The 9,581-nt window shown below is 33.5% G+C and overlaps 1 pseudogene; it reads right to left on the bottom strand.

Moving 5' to 3' along the window:
• Positions 1 to 993: 993 nt before the first annotated feature.
• On the bottom strand, positions 994 to 7,606 carry LOC123226732 (annotated as a pseudogene).
• Between the last annotated feature and the right edge of the window lie 1,975 nt (positions 7,607 to 9,581).

Here is a 9,581-nt window from a genome sequence, read left to right as displayed (position 1 = left end):
TTAGAAGCTATAAATCCTTTAATTTTATGTATTATCAAAAGACTAGTACCAAAAATGTGCATATCATCTACATATGTAAAAACATATAATCACACATTCATCATCAACTAGTTTAGAATAAACATATTTATGTATTTCAATAGAAGAAAAACCATCACAAAGAAATGCATAATCAAACTTCTCATGCCACTATTTGGGTGTTTGATTTAGGCCATACGAAGAGACTTTTAAGTCCTCCATGACACCACAAAATTATTTTCAAAATTAACTTGTTCATTTTGTGCAATTTGATACATTAGAGATATATTAATTAAGTTGGAAATTACATTATAATTTTTCTTGAGATTATGCAGTAAAAAATGAAGGGTTTAGGGGTAAGGGTGCAAAATTTGGTTTGATATTGAAATTGAACTAAAAATGACCAAAATGACATTGTTTTAATGAATTTATATCAAAATTTTTTATGTTCATATGCTTGACGATTCGAATACCCCGTAAGCTCAAATTCAAATTCAAGCTAGATAATACAAAATTCTTAGGTTTGAGTTTGAGCTCAAACTCGCTAAACTAAGTTCGTTTCAAACTTATTTAAATCGAGTCAATAATTGAATTTGAGTCAACTTAACTCAAATCCATCTTTAAGAAAAGGAATGGTAAATATAGGATATTCTCATATAAAATTTTATCAAATAACTATCTTACTACTCAATAGCATAACCATTTCTCTCTCTCTCTCTTCCTTTCTATAACACTAGGTCATTACAAAATAAATTATTTTTTTCCATCTAAAACTTGACAAACCAAATAATTCCTTAAACATCCTTGATCACATTGCATACTGATAGAAGATTTAGCAAGGGAGCTGATAAAAAACTCTTACAAAAACACTTCCGACAACAAATCGACAAGACAAACATTTCTCCAAGTTGAAACAAGCAGGTAAAACTTTCAACGATGCAATGAGATCAATTTTGTTAATAAGGTTGCTTTAGCTATTATCACCCAACAATGCTTTGCCGATATATCAGTATATCACTAAATAATTAAACTTGTGAATTCCAACCACCAGACCCAGATGATAAAATAATGACAACTTTCTCTTATTCAATATCATAACTTGATTGAAATGTACACTTATTTAGCTTTTGTGGAAGCAATATAAGATGAGGATAGAACTTACACAATGGGAATATGAGATACTCAATTTCAGCGAGTGAGAGGCTTGTCAAAGTCCTTGACTTTACTATACTCCACCGGCAGTGGGATATTGAGCTCTGAACAAACCAACTCCATGATTCTTGTAGTTGTAGCACCATATGAGATTTATTCAATGACACTGCTATAGCAAACCTGTTTTTTATGCCACAGAAACCTGTTGATCCACCCATGCCTGAGTGCCCGAAACCGATAATTGATCCATCAGCAGCTTTATTCCTCTTAAACCCCAGTCCAAATTGCCCATTTGGCAAGGCCAAATACTCGTATTCACCCACACCCAGGAACGCATCATGGATTCGAGGGTTATTAAAAATCTTGCCACCCATATTTATGGGCCTAGTGCTATCATCACCACTAGCATCTTTACCCTTATTATTTGTATTGTTCTCTCAAGCAGAAGGCACATCCTTGTTTTTTTAACCTTTTGGTTTTTTGACTTCTCTTGTGAAGGAAATTTGGGGATGTGAGGGTGACTGCCAAGCGGTGGATTGGATAAAGAGGAATGTGGGGTTGGAATCTCTCCTCCATCAGCTAGAGTTGCATAGTAGCGTGCGACTGCACGGGCTGAGCAATGTAAATTACAAGAAGGAATGACAGCACGGCGAACGTACAAGATGTCGAAGAAAACTATTATTACACCTATCCCTTTTATTATCTTATTATCTCAAACCCGGATTATTTCATTATCTCAAAATACACTAAGTGTGATATAATGAAAGGAGCTCTGAAGTCTACACTATTAGTACATCTTTCACTAACTAAAATGAATAATCTGAGTTCGCTTTGTAAGTATGTATCGTTGGTCTCTCACATCTTTGAGCTTATTGGATTAAATATCAATGTTGATATCCAGCTTAAGCTTTTAGGTAGAGTGGTAACTTAACACAATATCATTGCCAAAGGTTGCAAAGTTTAAATCCCTACATTTCAACTAGATTAGAAAAAAAGAAAAAGAAAATCCATGTTCTATGAGAGAGAGTCTATTGGATAAATATCAATGTTAACAAGCCCCTCCCTACCTACTAGCTTAAGATTTTCGATAGAGGGGTATCCATGTTCTATGAGAGAGAGTCTATTGGATAAAGAAAATAAAGATTTTGGTTATTTTGCTCATGATGAATGACATAAAATGTACTAGAAACTTAAAATCTTTTTTTTTTGGTAAGTAATTCTTTCAAGGTTTCACAAACATGACAAAGTCATCTTCCTAAAAATTTTAATGCTCCACCGATTTTGCTAACCCCTAATTTTTTGTTTTGGAATCAAGGATTAGTTTGCATTTTTATACAAAAAATCCTAAAAACATGAAATATTGGGTAACAATGTGTAAAACCAATCAATAAAACTCAGGTTGAAGGACACTTTGGTAGCCAAATCTTATGATTTTACTTTTTTAATTCTAAATTTCTTAAATAAACAAAAGAAGTAGGTGTATCACAAGAAAACCAAAGGTTTGATGCTAGTTATGACATTTACAAATGCATATCTCTATTGGTTAAGAAGTTCTCAAGTAATATATATTGCATAGTCATCTTTTCTTCATTTACTCAATTACAGGAAAGAACTGTACTTTTTTTTCAAGAAGAGAAATAGATTTATCTCCAGGCATCAATATTTTGGACTATGTCCAGCTATATTACAATAATACCATGATCCTCAATAAAATATATTTTCTGTGTTTCTGAAAAGGGACCAAGAAAAAAACTGAGGAAAATCACCAAAATTTAAAAAAGGTCATGCAAGTAAATCTCTAACCATATCAACATTTAATTCTACCGGATCATATTGAACTAAGTGCTATGTATAACAAAGTCCTTTGTCATGCAGTTTAAGTGGACCATCCAAAACATCGGAAAATCTTGCCTTGTAAAAAAAAAAAAAGAAACACTTCTCTAATATGTCTAGCCAGACCTCAACAACATAAGTTAGAAACCTGATTATCTATTGTATATTTGCAGGGAATAGATATTAATGGACATAAAATAACCAGCCAAATAGAATTTTAGCTCAGCAAAGCATACAGATTTACAAACATAAAGCATAGTACCCATAAGAACATTAACATACCTTTTGTCAACAAGCGAGTGTAACAATCCTGCTGTAATGCCCTTTGTTACCGAAAGACCATTAAAAAGACTATCAGGCTGAACAGGACGAGGATCATATCTACCAAGCACTCCAGCAGCAGTATCTATAATCACCCTACCATCTTTGTACGCACAAACCTGAAGACATCTTTAATGAAAATCTCATAAAAAATTGAGAATAATTGTCGCTTCAATTTTGCTTTTTCATATTTTGGCATCCAAAAATAGAGAAATAAGCTCATTAATAATCCAACAAACTGTACATATTTTTCTTCAGTATTCACTATAAATGCCTATTCCTATTAAACTTTCTCTTGATATCAAAATAGTATAAACATATTATTTATAGCACTCTCCACTTTAATCTTACAGGGGTAGATTAAGGTTTTGTTCATGTCTACAACAAAGGTAAGTCTCTCAAGGTAACCCATGTTACCAACCACCTAGGCGTATGGTGATACGAACCTTATAAGAACCATACTTTAAAATCTAGTTATTGAGATAGGAGAACCCAAGACTATATAAACCCCATACTAGTTGTCTATATTTTCCAAGGTGGGATCTAAGTCTCATACCTTACACTTGTGATCTTAACATACCATCACGCTCCGCAGCCCGATGCCCAAGCGGGCTGGCTATGCGTTGGCTCCCTACTAGTCCCGAACGAACACTGTAATGACGATGTCACTACCTACACCACACGATTGCAACTAGAAAATATGGTGATAGCTCTGATACCAAATTGGTGCATATCCATCAAGGCAATGCAACAATTCACAAACTCAAATCTGGAAATTAATGTTCATATGGCACAGCAGCACTTTGTTTTCCAATTTAACCAATCAAATGACCTCCAAAACATACAAAGGATAGATCATTGGAAAGGGTATTCAAAGAGCTTTCTAATGGTATATTATAGCAATCACAACTCAATCAACAAGACATTCAAAACTTGTTTCAAAGTTTGATGGCAAAATCTGAAAATGGCAAAATTACACACTGTGAACAGTATCCGGGCATACAACACACATTCACACTTTGGATTTCAAGGGTAACAAGAAAGTTAACCAAGGCATAAAGGAAATTTCCACCAACCTTGGGGTCTTCCACCACCAATTCTTCCTTTAAGATGAATTGGATAAAGGAAAAAGCAACTAAAGAAAAGCTACAAAACTTTACTTGAATATTTCATTATCAAAGAAGTCTAGCTTTTTACAAGTGAAAATCTAATTCATATACAAGAGCAAGTGACGGCAAAAATTGAGCATTAATTTGACATAGAAGCTTTGCCTTTCATTTAAGCTCAACCATTCATTTAAACTAAGGTCATACCACATTAATGAAGAAACTAACAAAAGGGAACAACTTTTCCTTAAAAGGTGGAACTATATCCACAAACTAAAGTTACTTGCTTCCTTTTAGTTGCAATTCAACTAAATAGGCTTCATGGCATCTTGGGCTCTAATTTAAGTGATGGATGGCTGCCTCATCTACTTGGGCTTCAAAGTGGGCTTGTAGTTGGCTTCTTGGACTCATTTAAGCTTTCATCTCATTAAGGCCTTGGATGCAAGTAACGAGAGTGCACCCAAAAGTAAAGTTGAGCCAAATTGGAGAGTCCAAAGGTTCTTTGGACTTGCATGGAGCTTTTCCCTCATTCTCAATGGTGGCTAGAGCCAAATGAAGATTTGATAGAGACTTGGAAGCTAAAGTTAGAGAAGTGGCCGAGAATACATCACAAATGATATGAACCTTAGAAGAATCACATTTTAAAAATTGGCTATTGAGATGGGAGAGCCCAAGGTCATGTAAACCCCACAATAGTTGCTCATACTTTCCACTGTGTGATCCAAGTCTAATACCTTGCACTTAGAATCCTAACACATAATTTTGCTTCCCTGCTTTGTTTAGCAGCAATGTAGGTGATTTTCATGATTTAAAGATCTTGGAGATTAGCTCTACAAGCCATTAAGTGTTATTATTTCTAAAGCAATACAGGTAATCAGGTTTATTATATGCAAAGTCCTGCATTTACTTACAAATCTATTTCCAGCAACATATTAAATGTCACCATACCAAAAAAAAAGTAGCTCAACAACTTATATCATATCAACAACATTTGCAGATACTGGATCATCCAATATTCTCTAGGGGATAGAGGCATTAATTAGTTGCCATTGTTTATTGGTTGTATTTAATAATAATAATCATTATTATTATTATTATTTTGCATCTAAAAACTGGTTACACTTTAAATAAATGAAAAAAATTGAAGGCTTCTAAAAAAGTCAATGGGCTCAATCAACTTATTCTCGGTTAACTGAGACTACTACAACACCCCAAGAATAAAAAACTAACAACCCTAGAAGTGGAAGGGAAAGATATAGAAGGTAAACAAAAAAAATATTACAAGCTTTGAAAATGAAATAATTGGGAAGATACCATTCAGGTTATTAAGCTGTCATGCAAAAATTAAAATTGATGCAGACCTGAATTCCAAGTATTTTGTCCTCATTCCCCAACTGAACTAAGAATTCCCTCAACTTGGCCTCCACTTCAGAATGGGTTAGAGAATCATAAATCCACTGGGGATTTGTTGCTGGTCCCTTGTTCATGTTTCTAAGCAGTTAAATTACACTGTAGTCAGATATATGACAGTAGCAAATGTAATGAAATGACATATCAAGTTTAGAATGAACTGACCCTTCTAAAACAGATTCAGCAAATGGTCTCATAATATCCAGATATACAATGCGAACATTCATAATAGATGAAGACCTGAACAATGTTAGACAGTGAGGTAAAAATGCAAAGTTGGTTAAAAAAACATAAGCAATTAAGGCCTCTACACCATACCTCTAAGAAGAGGAAGGACTTTTGAAAACATCACAAAATCATCAGGGAAGGCATCAAACTAGAACCAAAGAGTTTAACTATGTTATAAAAATATAAACGTTTATTTTTAATGAATGTCTTAGACAAACATACCGAAAAAGGGAGATGGTATGGCCTTACAGGATCAAAGAGTTTAATTTCTTTTTGGGTAAACTGCATCTTTTCCTGTATATGTTTCATGCTTCTTACCTTTTCCTGAGTTATGGTTTCCCTGGTTTTCTGTACACAAAGAGATTAGCTTCATTTAATGTACACAAGGAGAATCCCAGTTGAGAAGAAAATCTTAGAGTAGTGTAAACATACATGAGATTCATCTGCTGGCGTGGACTCACGGAAGAATAGAGTTGTGACCTCCATAGCGCGCTCAGTCATGTCTAGACGCAGCTTAAGTCCCATTTCTGCCATGGCAGACAAAAGAGCTACATGGTCTCCCTATGAAAAAGACAAAAATATTCATTTCTTAGTTTGTAAAGAGAAATACTTTGAAGATATGTCTAAAGCAGAAAGACAAGCTCTAACAAAGGTTAGTTAATTCAAACTCCTAAGGACTCAGATTTAAAATTCTGATAAATAATAAAATTTAAAAAAATTCATATACAAATCCCACTCACAAAGTTGATGAAAAATATTGAAAAAAGGATATTCTCCCCCATCAAATCAAGCTAGTAGCACTATGATAAATACTTAACAAGCTAAGTACATAAACTAATGAAGGACTAGCCTCAGCCATTTAATGAAACTAATGAATGTTGAGAGAAAGTAAAAGATTATTGCTAAGAAGAACAGACGAGTCTTTCATGCAAGAGCAATTAACTCATAGACACTCACACAATCAATATATTGCGTCATCAGATAATTTTTAAAATTTGTACAAGTTCTTTATAATATAATTTTTATGATGAAAAAAATAACAAAAAATTTGACCCAAACAGCCAAACCTCTGCACAAGCCAACAAAAATTTTGCAAGTGCTTGTTTCACTGAGTTTGATAGTTTCTTCGTGAGCCCAAAATCAAGCAAAATTGGACGGTGGGGAGCCTCCTTGCTAACAAGGAAATTTCCTGCATTAAAACACCCAGGAAAGCATTGAAGTAGGTCAGAGGAATTGACTGTAGAACAAGTGGTATATTAGTAATCAGAAAAAACCAATTTTCATTGTAGTGCCAATATTAGAATTCATTCTGAAGGTGAAAAATATTGTTTAAGAGATAAAGGATAAATAAAAGAAATCAAGTGAGAACAAATACCAGGATGAGGATCACCACTGAAAAATCCATCAACAAAAATTTGGTGGGCATATGCATGTGTAATTTCTTCGACAATTTTCTGCTGGCCAACACCACAAGCTTCCAGAGATTTAGAGTCATTTAAACGTTTCCCATCCATATACTCCAGCATGAGGACAGATTCAGTTGACTGAGAATTTAAAAAGAAAAAAAAAAGATGAATATTAAGCATTTGAAAATGAAAAGGCAGTGTTATCTATTCTAAGAAAGTCAACTTCCAAAGTAAACAGTAGATCAAAGTATCGCAAATATACCAGTTAGGTCAACCACCAATCTAAACTAAAAGCACAAAATAAAAAAACTCCCTCCTTTCCATTACATAAATACCATGCTACATGTTACATAATAGTTACAACAAAAAGATGTGCCTATTTGTTAAAAGAATAAGCCTGAAATATAACAGTTTTATATTTAGTGATAAAACTTGAAATTATTTTCTTTGGGAAAAAAGCTTTCTGCTTCTCTAAAATTTTTGTCATAACTTACGATAATAAAAGCATAAACAAATATTCCAGACTTTTCACTCTACAAATCAGACCCAGCACTTTAAATTTGAATCAGTAGAGAAATTCATGCCTGAATAACTTCGGGAACAAGAACATCCACTGTATTGGCGGACTTGTTATCTTCGCATTTGTTTTTGCAGTAAAGATTGGCATACACAGTTCTAGTATTTTCTACAAACACAAAACAAGCATCAATAAGAAAAATAAGTAAGCAATCTTTTAACAAAAAACTCATGCACATATCACATTTTGAACAAGAAAATTAATCCATACATTGTAAATGCAAGGACATTCCCTAATTATCTTATCAAAACTCATGCACGTATCACATTTTGCAGGAACAAAAAACAGCCGCTTTTTGTTGAAAAAAGAAAAATAGAAAAAAAGAAAGTTTGAAGTCAAGTTCTTTTGGGGCTTCTCTGCACCACTCGTCTAAAACAGGATTGAAGTTATATACAGGGTCTGCCCAAGCTATCCAGTCGACAACGTATTTTACATCCTTCAGGTCCTATAAAATTGGGCCATACCTAAAAACCATTTAATCACTGCAACTTTTACTTAGCATCAAAATTTTATAAACAAAAGCATATAAAACCTCCAAGATAATTGTCTTTATGCCCGGATATTGAACTTTGACAACAACATCCCGCCCATCAATCAGCTTGGCACGGTGGACTTGTGCAATTTGCATAGCGTAAAACATAAAAATCCCATAATGCAGTGACTGATTTAATAGCTAATACGACCAATTATGGTAGGAGGATCTTGCTGATGCTGTTGCCAAAGGAGTTCTGAAAAAATCCATGAAGACATCGTCGATGGATTTACCAAACTCTTTCTCTATGGTCTGACGAAACTGTCTAAACAACACTGACCACATTTAAACATTCCAAAAATGTAGGAATATGCACATACCCTGCGGGAGTCTTGGCAGCGGCCACATGAGGCCTCCAACGCCACCGTACACCCAATTTTCCTCTTTTCTTTTTAATTTTAACCTTCTTAAAACCCGAAAAATTTGATGATTCTGGTTGGAAAAGGAAAATGATATCGTTTGATATGGGGTGAATGGTGACCATAACTGATAAATTTTGAGAATATTTTGGTGGAATTTGTCTCGATCATGCAATGAAACTCCTTGGGTGCGTTTAGTTGAGCGGATTAAAGATTATTTATCTATCTTTTATTATTTATATTAATTTATTTAGTTTATAAGTAATAAAAAATTATGATAATTTTCTATTATTAATAATGATGTGACAGGTAATATAAGAGTTAATCTGATTACTATATCTAATTTAGGTATTAAAAGATTACTCAATAATCTTTAAAGTAATTTATCTTCAAAATAGTTTTTCAATTTTAATAATAAAACATTTCCAAAGTCAAACGTCTCGTTTGAGGTTTTAGCGAAGCATGTCGTCAGCCCTAAAGTTTTTTGGACAATAACATTTTATTCATCAAAGGCCAAAAGAGTATTTTCCACTTAGGTTTGATGTAAACTCAATTATTCACTTGCTAATTATTGAAAATTTAAACAAAGATTTAAAAATCAAACTGAATAATAAACCATTTTGAGGTTTGATTTTGGAT

Source organism: Mangifera indica, chromosome 10, assembly GCF_011075055.1.
Source record: "Mangifera indica cultivar Alphonso chromosome 10, CATAS_Mindica_2.1, whole genome shotgun sequence".
Classification (NCBI taxonomy): domain Eukaryota; kingdom Viridiplantae; phylum Streptophyta; class Magnoliopsida; order Sapindales; family Anacardiaceae; genus Mangifera; species Mangifera indica.
The sequence above is the reverse complement of the archived record's forward strand: the minus strand, read 5'-3'. Positions and strand labels throughout refer to the sequence as shown.